The sequence below is a fragment of the Alligator sinensis genome, unplaced genomic scaffold (assembly GCF_000455745.1).
Source record: "Alligator sinensis unplaced genomic scaffold, ASM45574v1 scaffold606_1, whole genome shotgun sequence".
NCBI classification, from domain to species: domain Eukaryota; kingdom Metazoa; phylum Chordata; order Crocodylia; family Alligatoridae; genus Alligator; species Alligator sinensis.
In genome coordinates this window covers 1,157,369-1,167,941 of record NW_005842472.1, presented here as the reverse complement: position 1 = coordinate 1,167,941, position 10,573 = coordinate 1,157,369, and the positions used below count along the sequence as shown (strand labels likewise).

Below are 10,573 nucleotides of genomic sequence, written 5' to 3'. Positions count from 1 at the left end.
AGGAATTGAAAACATATTTATTGTCTCAGAATTTGGCAAAAATAAAACCAAAACTTGGTAGCATTTTCCAAATGGTAATAGGGCCTCTGAATACATTTGTGGACATGATCATGGATCATTCTAATATGGCATAGAGGGACAGAGTAATAATGATCTTCATAGGATCTATGGTTTTTAATTAAGTTTTTATGGAAGTGTACTGTCTTTTGATAACTGTTGCTAGCTGAGTAAGGGCCCCCCTCCCCATTATCCTAAAGCCTACAGTATATCAGAAAAAAATCTTATTTAAGACCACCACATATTGATAAAATGGATGAGAATAGAGGCAGATACAAACTTAGATTATCTTTTGCAGTCTTTGGGGGAGTTAGGGAAAATGGTAGTTAAGAAGATAAATTACAAAACACTTGGATTTGAGTACAGAAATTTTGAGAATCAGGGGATTTGTATACCATCTCGTGCCACACTGAGTCAGAAATGTGTTGCAGAAGCCTTACCTTCTGCAGTTTAAGCTTTAAATAGTTAGGCATAGTCTAAATATATTTTCCTAATGCTGAAAATAATAAAGCCTCACACTCAAGAAACTTTAACAGGAGTGGGAAGGGCCTCCTGGGCCACTGAATCCAGTTTTGTGAGTTTGCAGGCAATTGGTAACCCAAGAATTGCCAGAATCACCACTCTGACCTTCAGACACAGCTACAAGGCACAACACTGGAAACACCAAGAACACCCTACAACGTGCCACGGAGAAAACTAGAGACATCAAGGGCACTGCCGGTGCTCTGGTACTGCAGTGACATGGACATAGTTTAAACAATATAAGTTAAAAAAAATTCTAGGAAGAGACCCATGCCCAACTCAAGAGAGGAAAGCAGAACCCCTCACTGTCCTTGCAAGAGCGGAAGGGGAAAAGTTATTTCCTGGGCCCAGGTTTGGGAATCCGTGGGTGCATCTACACGAGACATTTACTGCACAGTTTACTAACTAACTGCACAGTAAATGTCTTGGTATCTATATGTGCATGCCTATTAGGGTACACAAAGCTAATAAACTCTGCAGCAAGGTAGTACTTGTAAAATACAAGAACTACCTTGCTATCAAGTTTTTTTGTGTGCAGCAGTGCACATGTAGATGCTGTCTCAACTGGCAGGGACACAGGGTTTTTCAGTGCGGGGCTAGCCAGGAAGCAGCCTTCACACTGAATCACCCTCATGCCTCAGTGAGCTGCATTGCAGCATGTAAAGCTCAGTTGGAGCAGCCCTGGACTGGCAGGCTGACCTCCCAGATCCCCTGCCAGCCCAGGCTGTTCAGACCAGGATCCATGTGCTGCACACAAGTGAACTCCAGAGAAATATGCTCTGGAGATTTTGGTTCCCAGGCATACATTCAAATGGCATGCCCAGGAGCAAAAAACTCCACAGCAATAAGCTCTGAATGTATTTGTGCACATTAATCACGCTTGTAGATGTGTCTAGTTTGACCCTGACTGGCATAGCAAGACTCCAGGCAGGAACCTCTGAGGTTTTGGTTTTTTTTTTAAGTACCGTCAAAAGCAGCAATATGCTCCAGTCAAAACTCCCAAACCTCAGCTCTGGCCAATTTTCCAGTGCTTGAGAGAAAAGTAAAGAAATAAAAAAGCCCAGGAGCCCTCTTTTGCAGAGGGAGGGGGCAGGAGAGGTTGAATTACTTGCTTGAACATACAGACCACCACCAAAAGCCTGGAAGTTTGGAGATATGTAAAATTTAACAACAAAGCCTGGAAGTCTGGAGATATGTAAAATTTAACAACAACATGGATTTTATGAAGAGAATACTTGCTTTCAATACAGAAACTTTTGACAAATATATTCTCTTCAATTGCAAAAAAATCCATCAATATTAAAATTAACTCAGTTCTTTCCGTGATGTGATGCCATATCACCTCAACCATTAGAAACAATGGTGTGTGCTCATTGTCTATCTTGCTAATACTCTTTGCCAAATCTTGTTTGAGGAGGGCCAGCTTCCAGTACCTGCCAGGTGTTTACTTCAGTTAATTGAATACTTCTACATCAAGAACTTGGGAGTATTCTACCTGTCCAGACATTGCAAGAGCCTAGTAGTTTTTAGGATATTAAGTAAGACTTTTTTATTGAATTAAATTGATTACATGTTGCTTGCTTGCAGTAGCTTACAAATGGGTCAACTTTTCTAAATCACTCTGGTCAAGGGCAGGAATAGCAAGCCCTCCCAGGCTCTGAACTCAAAGGTCTGAGAATGGCATCTCCATAGCAGAGGTATTTTCTGGGTCACTGAAGAGTATGGAAGCAACTCGTTCTCTTCTTTCTATGTCCCAAGCCAGATTCTCAAAACTCATTTGACTACTGGGTGGCATCATGGGGAAGTGACTGGTCCTTCCTGTATTCTGGGGTGGATATATTTCTTTTGTGTCAAGACAGGATGATAAAATGCTTCACAACTATAACGCACAAGTTTGCCCAAGCTGAACTCTCAGGTGGCTGGTTTGGACAAGTTCAGATTCTGTTTTAATTCTTCACTCAGCCTTAGTCCATGCCAAGTCAGACAGTCTCTTCAGGTACATGAACTCTAGCTCAGACTGGAACTTTATCTTTCGCTGCCTGCAGATGGCTTACACAAATTAACTTTTTCCTTTGCTGGCTGGCTTCCTCAGAACCCAAGCTACTTTTCTTGAGCTTTGTGTGCTGCAACCTCACCCTGCCTTAAGGCAGGCTTAGGCCAGTTGTTTATATGTAAACAGATGGCACACTCCACCTGTACAAGTGTTTGTTTTTGCATAGCTAGCAGATAACAGGGTTGTAAATTTTATTGCTAAATATTATAAACATAGGTACAGCATGTTTTTCCTGAGTGTTTATTCTGATCTTGCTTCCACCAGTTTTATATTATGTTACAGTGTTACCTATGACTTAAAGATAGTTTTAGTTTGATTTGTCTGAATATATATTTAACAAAGAAAGCTTAACTGTATTTTGCTCTCCTAAGAGTAATAATGCAGGATAGGATACACAAAGGACTAAATTAGTCCTTAGTTGTATTCCACTGTTTCAATTAGTGTTGCACCAGAAATTAGTTTGGCCACATTAATTACAAATGTATACTGCTGCAAACATGCCTACTTAGTCCATGACTATGCATGAGATAGGGTAACACAGGTCAAAGCTTGAATCTCTCTGTTTCTTTCTCATGAATTTGTCTTTCTAGGCTTCAGTTAGTAATGAACCATCATTCCCCCTGTCCCTTTTCACTTTGCAGAAACTTCAGTCACCACCACAAGGACCTCTCTTTACCGTTCTGGTTGCATGGTCTGTGCTCTGCACAGTTTAACCACAGCAAAAAAGCCCAGGACCTGTGTTCTGCTGGATCTGTCTGGTATGTTAAACAGAATGTTTAGAGGTCAGTCAGAAATGGCGTATTTGGTTTGAAAGGAGAAAGAATAGTTACAAAATGTTGTTCAGCAATTACTGTCAACACTCTTAACATTACTAAAAATACATTTCAGTACTTTTACTTAACTTGGAGTTCCCGTGAACTGTAGTGTTGCTCACACTAGGCTTCCTAAAATCTGAACATCTTACTTTCAAATAGTATCTGAAAATATAGGTTAATAGTTCTGGGAAGAAACAAAAACCAAGAACTCTGACTTCCAGAGAAAAGCATATCCAGGCTTTCATAAATGTATTTTTTTTTAGCCTAAAACAGTTAAATATTAATACATTTTCAGGGTAATTCAGGAAAAATAACACTTGTAGGACAATAAATGGGAAAGTCAAGATGAAGAAATACCTCTGCAATTCAATTGAAACTAGAACCAACACAGGAATTGTGATAGTTATACTACTGATTTGATTAGTATACAACCACCTTCCTAGGTACTTCTCAAATATTATTCTCAATTTAAAAATTCAAGGGCTAAACATTCAAACAGGGCCTCCAAGCTCGTGCCTTTAATTTTCCATGAAAAAGTCATTGAATTCCTATTTATATTTCTCCACCCAAAAAAACATCAACTACACAGAGATTTATGCAAAAATGTAGATATAGGAAAAAAGTTTGCAAATAGATGATGGTAACTACAAGTTCAAAGGTTTACCTTAAGTCCCCTTAATATTAGGATTTAAATATGCCTTCAAAAGGTAACCACCAAGAAGAAAATATGTATTAGAGAATGATAAATGTTATTTTATTCCTAACAGCAATAGCAATGACTCCATCTTCACTTTTGCTCAATCAGAATTAGCCAGATGAACAAAAGTAACCTCTTCCAGAAAACAGGATTACAGATTTATAAAGATCTCTTTATTGTTAAATTATTGCATAACTACAAAGGAAATGTGGATTCTTACATGTATTACTGTAATTTTCCACATTTTAAGATAATTAATATATTCTAATTGACATTTACTGCCCGTGTGTCTTGCTCATTCTCACTAATTTTCTATACCATATGTTTTTAAGTAAATATGTTCATTGCAGTTATGCTTATGATAGTATAAAATATATTTCTATATTGCATTCTATATTCTATATGGAATATAATATATGTATTCTTTACTTTCTTTTTATATTGTCTTCAGTGCTGAGCACAATGAAAAGTGCAATAGAATGTTACATTACTTGCCATTCACTCACTACTCATCTACTAACAATGAGAAGTGATTTGTAAAAGAAAGAAAGACTGAAACTGAAGGTATACTAGGTGTTAATGTTACCATCTGTAATAGCTGACTGTCTCTAAAGATTCTTATTGCAGACATTTAAGATCATAGAAAAGTAAGGTTAGAAGCTTCCTCATGAGATGATCTACTTTAGCCCCCTGCTTAAGGCAGGATCACCTGTGATTAAACCATCCCAGCCAGGTGTCTGTCTCACCTACTCTTAAATATTTCCAGGGCTCTCCTAACAGTGTTTAGATATTTACATACTTGTTGGTTTCTAGTGCTACAGTGTCTTTATCCTTTCCAAACTTTTATAGATGTTGAAAATCAAGCGCAGCAGTACTTAAAATAAGGTGATAGGAAATAGCTTAGCCGTAGGAGTCCTATAAAGCCTTCACCCCCAAAGTCAAAACAATTACAGTATCCTCTACAATTTGTATACGGTCCATTCTACTAGCTGGGCACATACCCACTGAATTTCAAAATCCTCATTGTGAAGCTGGAAAGTCTTTATAGTGAATGAGGGTTCGGTCCTCCAAAATCCTTGAAGGAAAAACCCCATTCACAGGAATGAGCAGTGTTTAAGTATGCTTGTAAACAAGGACTGTTCATGCAAACAAGTGCTTGCAGTTTTGGATCCCAGCCCCTTTCTGGGGTTATTACAAAGTGGAGAGGGACACACATCTTGAAGGACTGTACTAGGGAAATGATTCAATGTTGTACAATAACATTTAAAGTATGCTCAGTTGAAAAAAAGAGCAAAGTAGCTCATCCAATAGTTGCATTATTCCTGACTCTAAAACCAAGATTTCAGTTGATGTTAGCTGTGTAAAGCTGAACTTCTAAAACCTAACACACAGTACTGCACATTAGTATCTTAGGTTTTCTCCCTCTTTCTTGTGTCCTCTCCATCAGCTGTTTCTTCTTAGGAAACTGCCATGCAGACTGCTGAATACACTTAACTCCCAGGAGTATGTCAATCATAAATTTATATATTGCAAGGCCAGAAAGAATTAACTTGATCATCTAATAGGATCTCCTGTATAGCATAGATTGTAGAATGCGGTTTAATTCCTGCTTGAAATTAGCATATCTGTGCTGAAAATTTCCATGTCCTTATCAAGTGGTCAAAAAAGTAACTTGCTACATGTTTTCAAAATTTTTGTTGGTTTTTTTAAAGTAGGAGTGCACAGACGGGTCTGTGGAAGGAGGCAGTCTAATGGGATATCTCAGCAGGTGTGGTCCCATGAAAAGAAGCAGGTGTAGGAACTCTGATTTCTATTTATGGCTCTTCCAAGAAGTTGCTTGTGGGTAAATCACTTAATAACTCTGTATTAGTGTGTAAAACATTTAAAAAACAATATCAATAGCTTTTTTAAAATCCTGAGTGGTCAATGTCTTTACATTGCTTAGGGGGCAAGGATTTCTTAGAGTGATATCTTTTACTGGACCAGCTGTATAGTTGGGATAGAGTTAGACAAGCTTTCGAATGCAAGACATTCTTCTTCAGCCACTCTAATAAAATATATCACCATAAGAAATCTTTGTCTTGCGTAATTTCTGGACCATGGCACAAACACCACTCTTTACACTACTAACAAATTATAATGGCAGTATCACATTCACAGATGCATTAAATCTATGCAGCTAGAGATCAAAATCTTGCTTTTTGTCATAACAGGCACATCAATATAGATTTTGAGATACTTTCACTTCCTACATTGATGCCAGCGCACCTATATTAACTCCCTAGAAACATTTTGATTGGATTTTAATACTTAGCAGGGATGTCTACAGGTGTAATTATGTCAGCTGAAATTTACTGTGCAGTAAGAATCTACACATGCAAGTGTTAAAGCACATTGATACTGTGTGGACTGACTTGGGACTAAAGCTAGTCCTAAGTCAGTCCACACATGCAGTGTTACTGTGCAGCAATGCATCTACATGTGCGTTACTGTGCAATAATGAATTGGGCAGAAATTGTATCAAATTTACACTGAAGTTGGTATAAGGTGCCATGTTTACTGCCCAGTATGGACATGCACATGTAGATGTGTGCCCATACTGCGCAGTAATTTTGGTTACTGAGCAGTAAATGCACACATGTAGATGTACACAGTGAGGAATAATTGAAAGTTAGTATTACTTACATTGCATCCCATAGAACTAGATACCTGAATCTAGTTTTATACAATACAATGTTCACAAGACTCAAAACTCTTAATTGATCATCTCATATAGTTGTTTTTGATGCGAACTAAGAGGTTTAACCAAAAAAGGAAGCAAAGCTAAAAGCACAAATACATTCCTTTCAGGATTGATGTCCTCTAGAAGAAGCCTAAACCTATATATTGATTTGTTTTTGTTTTTTTAATGATTGATTGCCAGAGCATATTAGAGAAGTCTGCTGTTTGCAGGTACTAATCAAGCTATGGGCCAGTGTTTCTGTGTGGATGTTGAGACATTTGGACAGGAAAATAAATGTAAAATGCAGCTGACTTCATTCATTTTTAATGAACTGAGCATACAATCCCATACTGTCAAACTCTTGTACAAATCCATAGCTTCAACAGCCTCTGCCATAAGAAGTATCACCAACTTTGTAACCTTGGACAAGTCAATTAATCATTATTCAGTGATTTTCAAATACCCAACTGAAAGTAACTACATAATTACAACAGGCAGTACCTTTGCAGGACTAGCATCTATGAAATAACTTTTATAAAACATTTTTGCATCACTGATATGTAAATAAATAAAGAAGAACTAAAAATATGCAAATAAAATACATGGAGGAAAATAAAACATCCTAGCTTTTGCCAACTTAGATCCAAGTAGCTGTAAGGGTACTTAGTCAAGTTTTGCCAGGAATCCTGCAGATTAATTGATTTTAACTGGGCTGAACTGTCAAGTTTGATTTCGCAGGCTTGCCCAGCTTTTTCAGTCTGCCTCTAGGTTTTTGACTCCAATTGGTAAAACTGGCAGGGGAAGCAGTAAACACTCTTGGTGGGGAGCTCAAGAAAAACTTGTTTTTGCTTGAGTGGGTACAAAATGCTTATCAGAATTTACTGAGCTAAGAAAAAAAATGGTAAGGGCAAGCAAAAGAAAGTGCTGGCTTATACTTCATTTAAGATTGTCATCTATTGAGGAATTATTTGAATTTATGCATTTAAAATTTTCTGCTTATTACAGTTTGGGGGATATAAAATTGAGATGGTGCTGTCTTTTCTTCTTGTCAGGATGGAGTATAAAACTGCTTAATTATTCTGAATACATATTAAAAAGACAATTTAGAAAGGTATGTTTAGAAGGATTGTGTCTAGGAACTACCTGAAAAAGAGAGGAGTTGTAGGAAAGAAATAATATTTATGTCTACATACAAGCAGGTATAACTTAATTCCTTTGTTTATAATAATAGAAATCCCTGGCTATCCTGTAACAATCTCCCAACAAGAAAACCACATTCCATAACAGAAAGAAGTACATTGGGAAGGAAGTAATGTAAGATTTCTTAGCTGTAAGGAGAACCTTGAAAAGGAGTTTGATGCCTGAAGAAAAAGAAGTAGCCATGGGGTCAAGTACATACAAATAGCAGTGGTTACCTTGCTTCATTGCTTGTTGTATTAAGCTGTTTTGTAATTAAACAAATGCTGAGGGCTGATATTTGCTCTGGGCACAGGCTACATACACAGTTAGCTGACATTCTACATAATGGAGATTAAGCAGAACCTGGGGCCTTTTGTACCTAAGAATGTGTTGTGACCTTTGCCCCTCAGCATATGGCTTTCTGGGGAAAGTAGTCCAAATAGCTGGTGGCCATTTAGAAAGTAGATTTCCTTGGCATGGAGTAAATTAAATACGGGTGTTTTGTGGTGGTAGTGATTTGCCTCATTAATTGTACCTTGTGTTAAGGAACCATTATGTGGTAGCAGCTGTTACTGAATAAGAAGGATGTGTCTAGTAATTAGTTTGTGTTGGGTTAAAAACTAGTGGTCATTTGTTCAGGTTATCTCAGGTAGATGTTCTACAGCTGAGAGAAAGTGTGAAAGCCCTCCAGGAATCATGGGTACTTAGTTGGGTGACTAAAGACCATGCCACTGCATTCTTACTGCACTGTTACCAAGCTAGCTAGTCTACAGCTACCACAGGCATGTCTACCTGAGCTATAATTTCACCTCCCATCACCAATATCGACATTACTTCAGCAGGGTGATACATTGGAATCAGATGGAAGTCTGGTTCCGACAGTAACTTTTGGCCCTTTGTATGAAACCAGCTAGTCCCAGGGGTGCCAGGGTTGCAGGAGAACCCCAACCCGAAATAGAAGGCAGCCCCAACTTACCCTCCGCAGGGGCCGAAGGGAGTAAGAAACCACCTACACGGCTCGTCAGCTGCGTTCATATTCAGCTGGGGCCAGGTGACGTCAGCTGGAGATGCCACCTGGCAGAAACAAAAGGCAGCCCTGGAGGCACAGGAGGGCACCTGGTGAGCGGAGGCATGGTGGGGAAGCCCACACCCCGGGAGGCGCAGCTGCCGCATCGTGCAGCCTGGGACAGCGGGGGTGGAGCCTGTGGAGGCACCGACAGAGAAGCCGGCAGCGGAGCCAGCGGAGGCACCGGCAGCAGAGACGACAGAGGTTGGCAGAGGAGCCGACAGCAGAACCGGTGGAGGCGCCGGCAGGAGCCGGTAGCAGCACAAGCAGAGGAGCCAGCAGAGCTGGCAGCAGCACCGGCAGCGAGGCCAACAAAGACAGAGGCAGTGAAGCTGGTTGCAGAACCGGCGGAGGCACCAACTGGCAAGCCGGCAGGGAAGCCCCAGAGAGGAGGTAGCAAGGGCCAGGAGATGGGAACCCCAATGGGGATAGCCGCGGGGTGCAGCAGAAGATCCCCAAGCAGGGACGGTTGAGTGGCAGACGGGCCCACAACATACCAAGAACAATCGGCTGGGATGCCATACCCAAGAAGGGCAAGCAACTGGGGCTGGGGCACCTAGGCACAGGGAAAACACCGGGCCCATAGGATTAGGGCACTCCTTGTCCCTTTGTGTCCTGCAGGTCCACTGGCCACATTGCTTCGGCCATCACGGTGGTGGGGATCGCACGCGACATCACAGGGTGATTGGAGTAGGGCACTAGGGATATGAGCTAGTTGGATCTAGGTCCAAGGCCCTCAAAGCCTTCATGCTTGAGCCGTGACCCGGGGACACTGGAACTCAGAGGACCACGGAAGTCTGGGGAAGAAGCCGAGTGGGACCAGGGACACCAAAGGGCCAGAAGACCTGCAACCCAAGGTGGCGAGTGGCCGGGGTGTAGGGGAGGTCGGAGCCCCGTGAGTGCCTGCTGAGAGGCGTGACAACCCTGGAGGCTGCCACGAAGGGGAACCCCTCTGTCATGAAGGAGGGCCGTGATCTCCTTAAGGCCCTCTCTCCGTGCCAATTTGACCCAAGGGCACCCTCTATTCTCGCCCGCCACGTCTTCAATCTTAAGTTAAGTTGGGAGGCTGCCTTACGTCTCCTAGGCACAGTTAGCTGGGACCTCTGTCCCCGTGTTCTCCCGGACCCACCGGGGGTCTCCCTGTACACTGGGTGCATTCCAGGCACCCTAGCCTTATGGGCTATGCGTGACTCCTACCAACCCCTAATACCACGCCCCAAGCCTCGCAGATGTACTGGACGTTGGTTTGTCAAAATACACGCCCGCTCCCCCGGGCCTCCTCTGTAGTCTAGCCCACTTCCGGGCCTTCTCTAATATACGGCCCCTCACGGGGACCCTCGTCGAGCCCACTTTGGGCCTTCTCTAAAATAATCTAGCCCGTTACGGGACTTCCTATCAAGTCTCCGGTCCTTTAGGCCCACCGCACGGCTACCCTCTCTTATCCAGGCTCACCGCCCCACTA

General features: G+C 41.4%; 1 long non-coding RNA gene across 1 annotated transcript in view; it reads left to right on the top strand.

The window, feature by feature from the left end:
* Positions 1-10,573, top strand: part of LOC112551460 — a 195,692-nt gene that overhangs the window by 65,394 nt on the left and 119,725 nt on the right. The window contains exon 2 of the long non-coding RNA XR_003095773.1: positions 3,274-3,390. This is a non-coding gene — a long non-coding RNA (uncharacterized LOC112551460). The remainder of the gene's footprint in view (positions 1-3,273; positions 3,391-10,573) is intronic.